Source organism: Castanea sativa, chromosome 4, assembly GCF_040712315.1.
Source record: "Castanea sativa cultivar Marrone di Chiusa Pesio chromosome 4, ASM4071231v1".
NCBI classification, from domain to species: domain Eukaryota; kingdom Viridiplantae; phylum Streptophyta; class Magnoliopsida; order Fagales; family Fagaceae; genus Castanea; species Castanea sativa.
Genome location: NC_134016.1, coordinates 1,542,482 through 1,555,704, shown reverse-complemented (window position 1 = coordinate 1,555,704; position 13,223 = coordinate 1,542,482).

Sequence of the window (13,223 nt, the reverse complement as noted above, 5' to 3'; positions counted from 1 at the left end):
CTTCAAAAATAAGATCAGCCTTAACAGTCAACTTTTCTTGATAAGGATTTGACAGAATAGAAATTTTATACTGTGAAAGAAAATTTTGTGATGAAACGATGGAGCAGAGAAATGGGTATAGGGAACTGTGGAGGAAGTGTCATGGGTTTGGGAATGTTTCTATAGTCGTTTGGTTTACTCAGAGAGAGAGAGGGACAAACCTGATGTCGTCGGAAGGAAGGAGAAGGGATTTTGGATTTTAGGGAGATAGTGTTTTACATGATGGGTTTGCCCCTGTTTAAGCAAAATTCTGAAGATTTGATTTGGGTTTTCTAAAAAAAAAACTGACGTGTTCTCTTTTAAACCAAAAAAAAAACATTGATGTGTTAGTCTAGGTGGCAGTTGACATGACATTTTTTTATTTAAGCTGTTTGACAGGTAAGACTTTTCCATTCAAGAGATAATGGTAGACACTAAATTGACACGACATTGAAAAGTTACGGACCAAATTGACACAATTAAAAAGTTAAGAACTAAATTGAAATATAATGTAAAAGATAGGGACTAAATATGTAATTTACCCAAAAATTTTTTATTAATTTTCTGACTTTTCTTTTTTTAATTAACGTTTTTTTTGTAAATTAATAAATAAATAAGAGGGGTTTTTTTAAAGGTGTTTTTTTTTTGAGTGGAGGGTTTTTTTTTTTAAAGGTTAATAATGATTTACATTTATCATAATTCGGAATTGCTATAAATAAGAGTTTGAAAACTAACGTGAATGTGATCCTATTTTGTTTGTAATATTTTAAAAATAAAAATTTTTAACCTGGGTTTAAAAAAAAATGAAATATTTTCGGTCAATTAAAAAAATAAAGAAAGAGAAAAGTTTAAAAGTGAAGTTTGCTTCTAAATAAATGGGTTAGTGAGAGAGTGATTCTATTTTATAGGCAATGTTTTAGTGGAAGTTAAAGATGTATATTTACTTTTTTGTCCTGTAGTTTTGTCTCTACTTAAATTATGAAAATAGGGGTATTTCGGAGAAAAAAAAATCCAGTTCAAATAGGGGGTAACCCCTTAAATAGTAGTATAGATAGATGATTAATGTTTCTAAGCTTTAAAGTGAAGTCTAAAGGGAAACAATAAGATTAAAATTGGTTTAATCCTATAGAATGAAATAAAAAAAGGCATATAATCATGTCACTTAAAACAACATACAATTGTGTAATTCAAATATCACAAACAGATAAAAGAAGGAAATATATTTATTAAGAATGCCTATTTTAGTCTTGAAATTTATGAAGAAAAATTATTACTTTTTGATGGGATGGATTCTTCTGTACATTGAAGTGTGAAAGAAAGGTTTGCATGACCATGCCAGTGCTTCTTCTCTCTTACGTCGTCGGCTACTAAGTCATTGATAGAGTGGATGAAGACACCAAGGCTCGGTCTATTGGGATGATAATTCTAATACGATCCGTTGATTCCTGTTGAAAAAGCATGTGTTCTAAAAATTTTAAGTAAAAAATAGAGATAAAAATGAATAAATGTAAACAATGGGAGATGTTGATAAGGGATTTACCATCAGCATCTGCTTTGTGTTTTTGAAAAACAGTTTGAGGGAGGAGAAGTTTGTGTTGTTTTTATAGCAAGGAGAAGTGTTGGTGCTTGTTAGTTGTGTAAATTATTTGAACGTGAATTAGTAAAAGACGTGCATGAAGGAAACTGTTAAAAACTATTTAGTTTGAAGTTTATCACTTTGTTTTAAATTTGATTCTTTTTGTTTGAGATAAAAAAGAAAAAAGAAAAAAAGAAACGTGCTTCATATTTTTTTTTGATGAAAAAACGTGCTTGATTTTTTTTTTTTTAATAACAAAACGTGCTTGATTTTGTTAGGAGAGGTATATGTTAATAATTTGCTAAATTTAAGAATATGGATTGAAAGTTATAGTAATAGTTTTTTAGTAGGAGTGTTTTCTATCCTTTAAATTCAAAATAAATAAGAAGATATTTGAAAAAAAAACAAACAAACAAACGTGAGATCATGGAGTAAGGAAAACAAATTCTATTAAAAAAAATTGAAAACGTTTAGCCAAGAGAGTGGTCCTATTTATCACCCCAAAAAAAGTGGTATTGTTTTGTTGGCAATGTTTTAGTGGGAGTTAAAAGACGTAGTTTTACCAAATTATCCTTTAATTTTGTCTTTACTTAAACCTAGGGAAATAGGAGTATTTTGGGAAAAAAAATCTGGTCCAAACAGGGCCCCTTAAATAGTAGTATAGATAATAGCAAATGGTAGTGAGATTTAATCTCTACATTTTATTTAATTAGTGGGTGATGTGGCAGATTCTCATTAAAATAAAAGGAGATTCCAGTTAAAAAAGTACTAGAAGTAAGCTAAACCCGATTGTATTTATAGTTTGTAGTTCACAACACACCATCCTAGGACTATGTGTAATTGTTTACGTGGCAATATGTTAGTGTGTACAATTATATTTTTTTTCACTTTCTTTTATTATGTTGACAACTAATAGTCCCGGTAAGAGATTTTTAGTCACACTGTTTAAGTGTTATGAAAATACGTATTGTGGTGTTTAAATACTGAAAATTATTGTTTAAGTAACAATACTAAACGGGCCCTGAACTTTCCTAATCCTCCATGTTGATGTTGTTTATGTAGGAATCTTTTTAGAGTAGAAGTAGAATATTTATTTATTTTTTAATCTTAATCCTGTCCTTTTTAAGAGAAACAAGAAACTAAAACAATTGTTTTATTGTTAATTATACCACATCTAAAGTTGTAAATTAAATTTTAAGGTATTAACAGTATCAATCTGATTTCACATTTCTCTCCAAAAAAATAAAAAATTGATTTCACATTTATTGATGATATTAATTTAGTTTCTCAATATTTACATCACCCTACTCAGATATGAAATTTATCTCCAAGTGAATTAGGCACGTTGAAATATTAAAGGGGTAAGTGCGGTTGGGTGGCAAGTTGAGTTTTTTCTAAAACCACCAAAACCTAACTCAACCCACCTATATATGTATATATAATGTCTTTTAAATCTTTTGCTCATATTCATTTTTTTTTGTTAACTTTATGATTGTACGCACGGGGCTGGGCCGCAAGTCCCTTGGACCTTGGCCCAAGCCTTGGCACGGAGCTGGGCCCTAGCCTCATGGGCCTCAGGCCCAAGCCCCGCAACGTGTCATTTGTCCCTAACCCCATTTTTGTCCTTCAACATTGGTCAGGACACTTTGGAGCCCAATTTGTATTCCAAAGCTGAAATAGGACTTTGCTAGCTTAAGTACCACAGGCAAATTCCCCCCCCCCCCTCCCCCCGATTGTCTTTAGCCTGGTCGGGAGTATCATTGCCCAAAGAAACCCTATATTCGGTTGCCTAGTAGTGCCTTCAGGAATGTCACTGTCGGGCGGGCTCTTGGCAGTGGGAGACAGTTCCAATACCACTACCACTTTCCCACTAGAAACCCACCTAAAGATGATAGAATTGGACCCCCAATTTCACTAGCAAGTGGGGGGGTAATCATTGCACTTCCACTCATCTAAAGCTATAAATAAGGGAATAGAGGGAGAAATATAGGGGGTTGGCAATTTGAAAGAGAAACACAGAGAGAAGAAAGAGACTACCATAAGAAGAGGGAAAGGAACTTAGAGAAACGGAGGAATTCATAGAGTCTTAAGTGATTGCATGGGTCTCAAAGTGAAGGATCACTCATAGTAGGAAACTCAAAGCCCACAAAACAAATAGATTGTGAGCCCAAAATCGTACAATACATATTTTTGGCATGTACAATTGGTGCTGTCTATGGGAATCTTTTACAAAGCTGTGGTTCTGCTGAGATTAGAGCGAGAAAATATCCGGAGGTCAGTTAGAAAGCTACGCTGAAAGTGGCTATGGGAGGTCTTCTCGGGGATCTACCTGGCGAGAAAGAAGGCAAAAAAAACGTGAAGATAGGGAGCATGAGCGGGAAGAGGAGCAGTTCGGCCTTGGGGACAGGTCGTATTAGACTCACCGGACAATGTCGGGCGCTTTGGAGCATCGGTGTGTCGACGAACAGGGCGAGGAGCTTGAGCGATTAAGAAGGTTGATGAGAGATTTAGAGTTGGAAGTGAGAGGGAGGCACCAGAGGAGAGGTCATGGGGAACGCGAGGTAGGGTCGGCCAGTGTGGGAGGTCGATACTGAACTGGGTCTCGTTAGTCTGGTCCCCATCGCTATAAGCTGAGCGTTATGCCAAGCTGCTCGATCTCCATTCTCAGGGGACATTGAGCAAGCCCCTATGCCGAACAGATTTACACGGCCGCTATTTAACTCTTACGACGGGAAGACAGACCCAGTAAAGCACGTAAGCCATTATATACAGATGATGTTGTTACACGCCCATAATGATGCATTGATGTGCAAGGTGTTTCCTTCGAGTCTCGGACCCACTGTATTGAGGTGGTTCAACGGATTAAGGAAGGGCTCAATTCACAGTTTTGTCGAGCTGATCCGGGAGTTTGGTGTCCGGTTCATGACCTACAGTCAAGTACCACAGCCAGTAGATGCACTGTTATCAATGAAAATGGGGGCTGGAGAAACCCTTCGTAACTACACTAGTCAGTACTGGTAGCTTTATAATGAAATTGGTGGGGGCAATGAGAGAATCGCGACAAGCACCTTCCAGTTGGGATTGCCTGGGGATTTCGAGCTTCGAGAGTCAATAACAAGGAGGCCTCCCGAGGATATAAGGCAATTGATGAGGCGTATTGAGGAATATAAGCGGTTAGAAGATGATTGGCTCCAAAATAAAGGTAAGGCCCCGGTTGTAAGCAATCCTCGACAAGGTGGTTTTTGGCCCAGGCCCAGGAAGGATTTGAGGATTCAAGATCCGGAAGCCAGGGTAGGAGAAGTGAATGTGGCATTCAAGGAGCCGGTGAACAAGATCGTGGATCGAATAAACATGAGCCATACTTCTAGTGGCCAAACAAGATGGGGGGTGACCCATCAAGAAGAAATCAGAACCTGTATTGTACATACCACGAAGATAAGAGGCACACTACCGAGCAATGCAAGGTGTTAAAGGATCATTTGGGGTAGTTGGTAAATGAGGGATATTTGAAAGAGTTTATGGTGGGCCCTAGGAACCAGGAGACTAGGTAGGATGCTCGGCTATGGGGGAATCCTCTTCCCCCTCTGCTAGGAGTGATAGAAGTCATCCATGTAGCTCCTAGGGGCATATTGGTTCCCAGGACGAGGGATGTGTTGGTTGTGGCACTTGTGGGAAGCTGCGCGGATGAGTGACCCCCTAAAAAGAGGCTGAGATACACTCGGGAAACTATAGCCTTCGATGATGATGATCTGGAGGGCATGATTCAACCACATGATGACACTTTGGTGGTTACGGCTTGGATATATGATTTCACAGTGAAAAGGGTGATGATAAATCAGGGGAACGGTGCCGATGTGATGTATCCCGACCTTTTCAGGGGGCTTGGACTAAAGAAGGAAGGTCTCTCCAAGTATGATACACCCTTAGTGGGGTTTGAAGGCCAGATGGTGATCCCAAAAGGGCAAATTACCCTTCCTGTAAATATGAAAGTTAAGGAAGTGATGGTAGCCTTTATAGTGGTGGCGTCATTTTCTCCATACACGGCGATCCTCAGTAGGCCATGGATTCACGCAATGGGAGTGGTACCGTCCACCCTGCATGTGAAGGTCAAATTCCGCATCGAGTAGGGTATCACTATAGTGCGGGGGCAACCAGCAAGTGGCCAGACAGTGCCTAGTATCTGTGGCTAACTGAAATCAGGCAAAAAGAGCCAGTCGAGAAAGCTCTATTATAGCAACTACAGGAACCCCAAGAGGAAATAGGGGCTAGCTATGCCGAGGACTTAGTGAAAGTAAAGATACTACCGGATCGTGAAAGGAGTTTTTTGATAGGAGCAAGTTTGAAGGACGAAGAGAGGGTGGAGTTGCTGCTGTTTCTTACGCAGAATGTAGATGTATTCGCTTGGAGCCCGTACGAAGTGCCCAGGGTTGACCTTGAGTTTATAGTTCACAAACTCAACGTGGACCCTTTGTACCCCCCTAAAAAGCAGAGGCCCAGGAGATCAGCTAAGGATCATGTTGATGCCTCAGACAAGAAGTCTGGAGGTTAAAGGAAGCCGGGGCTATAAAGGAGATGTTCTTTTCAGAATGGCTTGCAAACACCGTGGTAGTGAAGAAGAAGAATGACAAGTGGAGAGTTTGCGTTGACTTTACTGATTTAAACTGAGCATGCTCGAAAGATCCATTTCCCATACCGAAGATTGATCAGCTGGTAGATGCCACTTACGGGCACCCAAGGATGAGCTTTCTAGACTCTTTTCAGGGATATCACCAAATTTCCCTCGCTGCCGAGGATCAGGAGAAGACGACATTCATTTCCCCTGATGCCAATTACCATTATACCGTGATGCCATTTGGACTGAAGAATGCTGGAGTCACATATCAACGAATGATGACGAGGATGTTTAGGGACAAGATTGGGCGTACGGTCGAGGTGTATATTGATGACATGGTAATAAAAAGCAAGCGAGAGACGCAGCATATTGACGACCTCAAAGAAGTGTTTGAAATACTCCGACGACACTAGCTGCGGCTCAATGCTAACAAGTACGCTTTCGGAGTGGGGGCCGGCAAGTTCCTGGGTTATTTGATAACTAAACGGGGAATAGAAGTTAACCCCGATCAAATCGAAGCCGTGAAATGCTTGCTCACTCCCAAGTGCAAGAGATTGTAGCAATATGATTCTCAGAGTACTAAGGTTGAGGATAAGCATTAGGATAGGTAGCCAACAATAAAGGAAGAAATATCTAGGTAGAAGGCTGCCACTACTATATTAAATGCTCTGCACCAAACCAACTAGTTGCATTTATGGGAAAATGACACTGAACAGTGCTATTTCAGTTTACAGCTATTTACAAAACTTCCAAGAGGTTTTGATGGGACAAGCATCTAAGAGATCACCTACAAGACCAACAAGTGGAAGGATGGGATGAGAGAGAGAAATACTATGTAAGGGAAAGGCCCCGTAAAAAATGGGGCATGTAATCGGAGGAGGAAGAAAAATAAGAGGAACACTGTGTACACATATAAACTTGAGTGATTATAAGAACATCTCATCTTCGGACATGATCGAGGAGCATTGTTTCTACCAATTTTGTGTTTTTAGTCTTCTTAGCATGAATCTTGCTAATTATGGCCTATACTTAATTTGTTGAAACGCTTACTTGTTAGTTCCATTCTCTTACAAATTTATTATTTTTGGGCTTGTTGGGCCATCATCTACTGTTCTTGGTGGACTGAGGCAACAAATTCGGTCCTTACAACTTAAAAAAAAATTGGACCCAAGGAAAACTTGGGCCCCCACTTGGGTCTGTCCTTGGTGAGAGGGGGAGCATTATTCTTTATACTTAAGGAGTACCTAAGAATTACTCACCTGTGTGGCGGAGAGGATTGTGCACTTTATTTTTATTTATTTATTATCCTATCAAACCAATAAGTTTTTATTTATTTATTATTCTATCAAACCAATAAGGAAGATTTGTTCAATGTTAAGTAGTGAGGTTGCACACTAGTTAACTTTAACTGATTATCAATAACCACTGAAAATGGTCTAATGGTACCTTTGGGTTAAAGGGAAGGGGATAGGTCATAGGTTAGGGTATAGTTAGTAGATGCAGCATTCTAAACACCCTAAACAAAATAAAATAAAAAATTGATCATTATCTTTCTGTTTTTTTGAAAAGAAGCTCATTATCATACTGCGAGTCTGATAAGGATCAGATAATATTTTCAATAACAAGACATTTACGAAAACACCATTAACTCATTATCTTTTTGCCGACCAATAGCAGGAAATGATAACATTGTTATGAATATTGACGAAAAACTATTGGCACAGCCGCCAGTGCCACTAGTAATTTGCTCAAACCCGTCAGATCTTACCTCATCATATATGTAATCTTCAGGCAATTATTGAGTATATTCAGAAGATCAAAGTCAACAATGTTTAATACTCCTCCCTCCAATAAATGTTAGACTCATTTTCATATGTGGTTTTATTTTTATGATTCCATGGTTAAGGCTTACGCAAAAAGTATTTTATATCATACTTTTTAGATTTTAATAGCGGTAACAGGATATTATTTGATATTAAATTTTTTTTTTTTTTTTAAAGTAGGGAGATTTAAAGCTTTGATGTATCTATCAGAAATAGTTAGAGGTGTGAACTAGCTCTATTTTCATCACCCTATTATTTCTCAAACTCTATACCAGCAATAGTAGGAGTAGCTTTCATGCCCAAATTTCAGAAGGAAAAAACACAATTAAAAATGGTACTCTAGTTATATAATATATTATAAATTCAGTTTAAAACATTAGTATTACTATTTTTGTGTGTATTCTAATAAATATTACTATTTACTCAAAACAAAAAAACAAGGGTGTTTATCCAATATTGGTTGTGTGTGTCTAGTGTCCGCTGTTTATAACCTCAGTCTACAACTACAAAGTTAGACTCTTTTGTAGTTGTACTCTGGTTATGTAATGTATTATAAATCCAGTTTAAAACACTAATATTACTATTTTCATGTGTATTCTAATAAGTATTACTGTTTACTAAAAAAAAAAAAATAGTCATTTGGATTATTTTTTTTTAATTGAGTCATAATCATGTTACAACTCATCTAACTTTACTCAAATGAAATGGTAGTCATTTGGATAATTTTTTTTAATTGAGTCATAATCATGTTACAACTCATCTAAGTTTAACTAATGTTACATATGTAACAACTTTTTATTAAATTAATATTTTGAGAACATTATAGTGATTTATGAGATTATCTATTTTTAAGAGTGATGCTATGAATGGGATATAACATCCTTATTTTCTTAAAATGAGCTTTCTTATATATATTAAAATATAAAACTGAAAATGTTAATTCTAATTTATTTATTTTTTAACACAAGTAGCAAGAGGCTGTAATCCTTATAACACTTGGTAAATTCTAATTTGTGTTTGTAATCTGTGAATTAAATTACTAAAAGAAAAGAAAAGTGTTTTGGAAAAAGCATAAGAAAGAATAATCTAAGCGTTAAAATTATAAAATTAGAAGTTGGAATCGAGTGTTTTTGACAAGAGTCAATCAAAACTGATAAATATATAAAAAGAAAAGGGGGAGGTCATGACAAGCAGGTGAGGGGGCACAATCCCAATCCATTCCTTTCGGCCGACTTACATTCCAATTTTCAGGTCGGTTGGGACACTCCGTATCAATTGATCCAAGTTTATCACTCAACACTCAACAGTCGACAAAGCTATCTACATCCACAATCTTCTTCCGCATGCCTTGCTAAAAAGCTAAAAGCTAAAAGCTACACACTTGTCTTTTAAGAGAATTATAGTATGAGGTCAGTTTTATGATAGCTCCAATAAGATCGCTTCAATGTTAGGAATCCATTGAGTTGATTATTGCTTTTCTTTTATTTTTTTTTCACGAAATGGTTTATTACTAAATTGCTTTCATTGATAGTAAACCAATCATAGCATGCAATTCTTGAATGCTTGCATCATTTATTATTATTATTTATTATTACTAGCATGTAACTCTATGCAAACGTATAGATACATTTAAAATTAAACAAAATTTTTATTATAAAAATATAGATAATTAGTCAAATTAATTTTTTTTAAAGCACGTAACACATGCCTTCTTGCATACATATAGATACATTTAAAATTAAACACAATTTTTATCATAAAATATAGATAATTAGTTAAATTAATTTTTAAAAGTAAACATAATTAGTCACATATTAAAATTCTTATCTAAAATTAATACTACTTATGATAATTTTTTTCTAATTTTTAATAAGATAGAACGTGTGGTAATTTTTGTTATGTGATGATTTTTATTTTATTTATTTTTCGAGAAACATGTGATGATTTTTATTGAGTATATGTGATTTTTTTTTAATTTTATAGTTTATTAATATTAGATTCTTAGTATTTTGCACTCATTAACTCACTTGACACAAAGATTAAAAAACTTAAGTAGACACATGACACAAGTTTGAGTGGATAATTATAGTGTAGTTCCCACATAAATTTAGACACATGACGCAAGATTGGATTATAATTTCATATTTTAATTCAATTTATCTAAGTTTTACCTATTAATATATATATATATATATATAGATGACTTATAAATTTGAGATTTTTTTAGCTATATGATTGTGTTTTTTATGGTTTATTATATTGGACTCATTGTTTTTTACACTAAATTATCTAATTTGGCACAAAATTTTAAAAATTTAGATTAGATGAGACATGTGGCACAAAATTAAACTCTAATTGAAATTCAATATTTACACTAAATTAACTCACTTGACACAAAATTCTAAAATTTAGATTAGATGAGACACATGGCGCAAAATTAGACTCTAATTAAATTCCAATTTGAAACTTAATTGGATTTTCTCTCTGTTTTACCTATTATTATTATTATTATTATTATTATTATTATAGATTATTATTATTATAGTAGTGTTACACAAGTATGCTTGGAGAAATTTCTTTGGTGGTCAAATGACCATTCATAGTGTGTCAAATTATTATTATTATTATAATAGTGTGTCAAATTATATTTAGAATTTTATGTTAAATAAATTTAACATAAGACAAAAAGGGGGAGAGTTAGCATAAGACCATTCATAGTGTGTCAAATTATTATTATTATAATAGTGTGTCAAATTATATTTACAATTTTATGTTAAATAAATTTAACATAAGACAAAAAGGGGGAGAGTTAGCATAAGACATTTTGTTAGGGGGAGTGTCTATATTTTGAGGGATGTAGTGAGGATTTTATGTACTTTTCTTTTCTTTCATCTTTAGTTACACTATCCTTTTGTACATCGGTCTTGTGACCACTTTTTGACATACATTGTATTTAATTCTCATTTATATTTATGATGGTGTATGTTGTTATTCACCTATCTCTCAATGTGTTGTTTCTTTTCTCGCTTTATACACTTGATTCTTTATGTATGCCATCCTTTATTTCTGTTTCACACTAAGATGCCTTGATGAGTTTTGTTTAAAGTGTTTCAAAAAAACATGTTGTCAAAATCTATCATGCCATGAACTCTCTTCTTGCAAAGTTTTTCAAGAGTTTGTGTTAGGATTATATTTTATTGTATTTAACAAGTGATTATGAGTTTAGTGATTTAAGACTTCTCTCATACTTCATTTGTTTGTTGTGGTTTTGTCACGGATTGCCAAAAGGGGAGATTGTTAGGATATCTGTGAGACTTGTTAGAAACATATGTTATGTAAATTGGCTAATCCTTTGACAAAACACACTTTACTTGTAATTGGATAGATTTATGATAGTTTAGTACTTCAAGGAATAAGAGTTCAAGTCTAGTACTGAAGCTTTGCAAATCTATCCAAGAAACAAATGAAAAAGTACTGATCATTAAAGCTCAACAGATAGCTCGACAAATACATACCTATCAAGGTTTAATGATGTTTCTCGACAGCAGCTCGACAGAAGCTGTATCTATCGAGAATTACAAAATTCAAATTTCTAGATATGATTTCACGCATATCCATGTGTATTTGTGTTGGGTTTCTTTTCTCACAACCCTAGACATATATAAAAATTATTTTAAGGGACGTCAAAGGTGAGGCATAGTGATGCAACTCAATGCAAATTGATTGTGCATGCAAATTGTGATTGGAGACAGAATTTGCCTTAGTTCATCATATTCTTTGTAGAAGCTACCATGTCTTTGCGCCAAGGGTTTTGTAACTAAGGAGCTTCTTAATCTTCATCGTTGGATGAACTGAAGAACTTTACAACCAACATCTTTCTCAAGTTGGTGTGTTAGTCACGTACTTGGATCCGTGCATCAATTGGTTAGTCACGTACTGGGAGTCGTGCATTGAAAGAAGAGATTATCACTACATTACAAGTCCAATTAGGTATTAGGGTAAGGGTTCAACTGTAGGTTGGTATTAGGTACTGGATTCATTTTACTTGTAACTGCTTGTTTTGATAATAGTCGATTCTCAGGAATAGTGACCTCAAAAAAAAAAAAAAATCAATGGTACTGTATTCATGTATATAATCTACATTTTAACATTGTAATTAGAACCCATATCAATTTGTAATTGACGTAAACAGTGGCGGCTTCAGGAATTTTGTTTAGCGGGGTCATTAAAAAAATCTAAATTGAAAGAAATTTTAATAAATAGAGAACTTGAATATATCAAGTTATAGACAAAAAAAAAAAAAAGAATTTTTACAATTTCCTTCTACAAGTTTTCAAATTTTGAATTGTTATACAGTAGTTCATTATGAGAATTTATTGCCAATATAGGTAGCTATGACCATTTTATTTTGTTAAGTTTGTCTAAATTTTTATTTTTGTGTAGTTAATATTATATATTTGTCATTGTTTTTATAAAAAAAAATTTAAACTAAATGACTAAACTCAACTCATTGGCTCTATATTAATTATTGACACACATAACCATACTCATTCATACATAAAATAATTCACTACGTGTTTATTTAACCAATTAAATGCTTGAATAATCACTAACTTTGCAATTTTTTTCTTCAATTTTTCTAACTTTATGACAAAAAGTTATTACAACATGATAACTATACACACTCATGTAACAAATCCTCTCCATTTCTTAATTATTAAATTATATAAAATTATATTATATTTATATTGTGCACACAAACATCCACGTACACGTCATTAATCACACAAATGATATTATAAAAAAAAAAAGTAATGCACACCATCAATATTAGAAACACTTATATACATATAATAAAAAGTGATACTTACAATTCACAAACACTTACCTTAGTTTAAAGTCAAAAATATTTGTAATAAAGGTGCATAAAATTTAAGTAAGGGTGTTCAAAAATATTTTTAAGAAAAAATTAATGTATTTTACTAACAAAAAAAAAATTAAATATATATAATTCTTTTTTTTTTTTTTTGGAAGTAAATGAACCCCCTGACCAAAGAGTTCTGCCGCCACTGGACGTAAATTGTAGCAGTGGAGAACTTCCAGTCCATGTTGTACAACCGTTGATTCTTTTTACTATTCGTAGTTTAGAGCAATTATAGCGTAAGCAATTACGTGCAGCTGTGAATACTATATA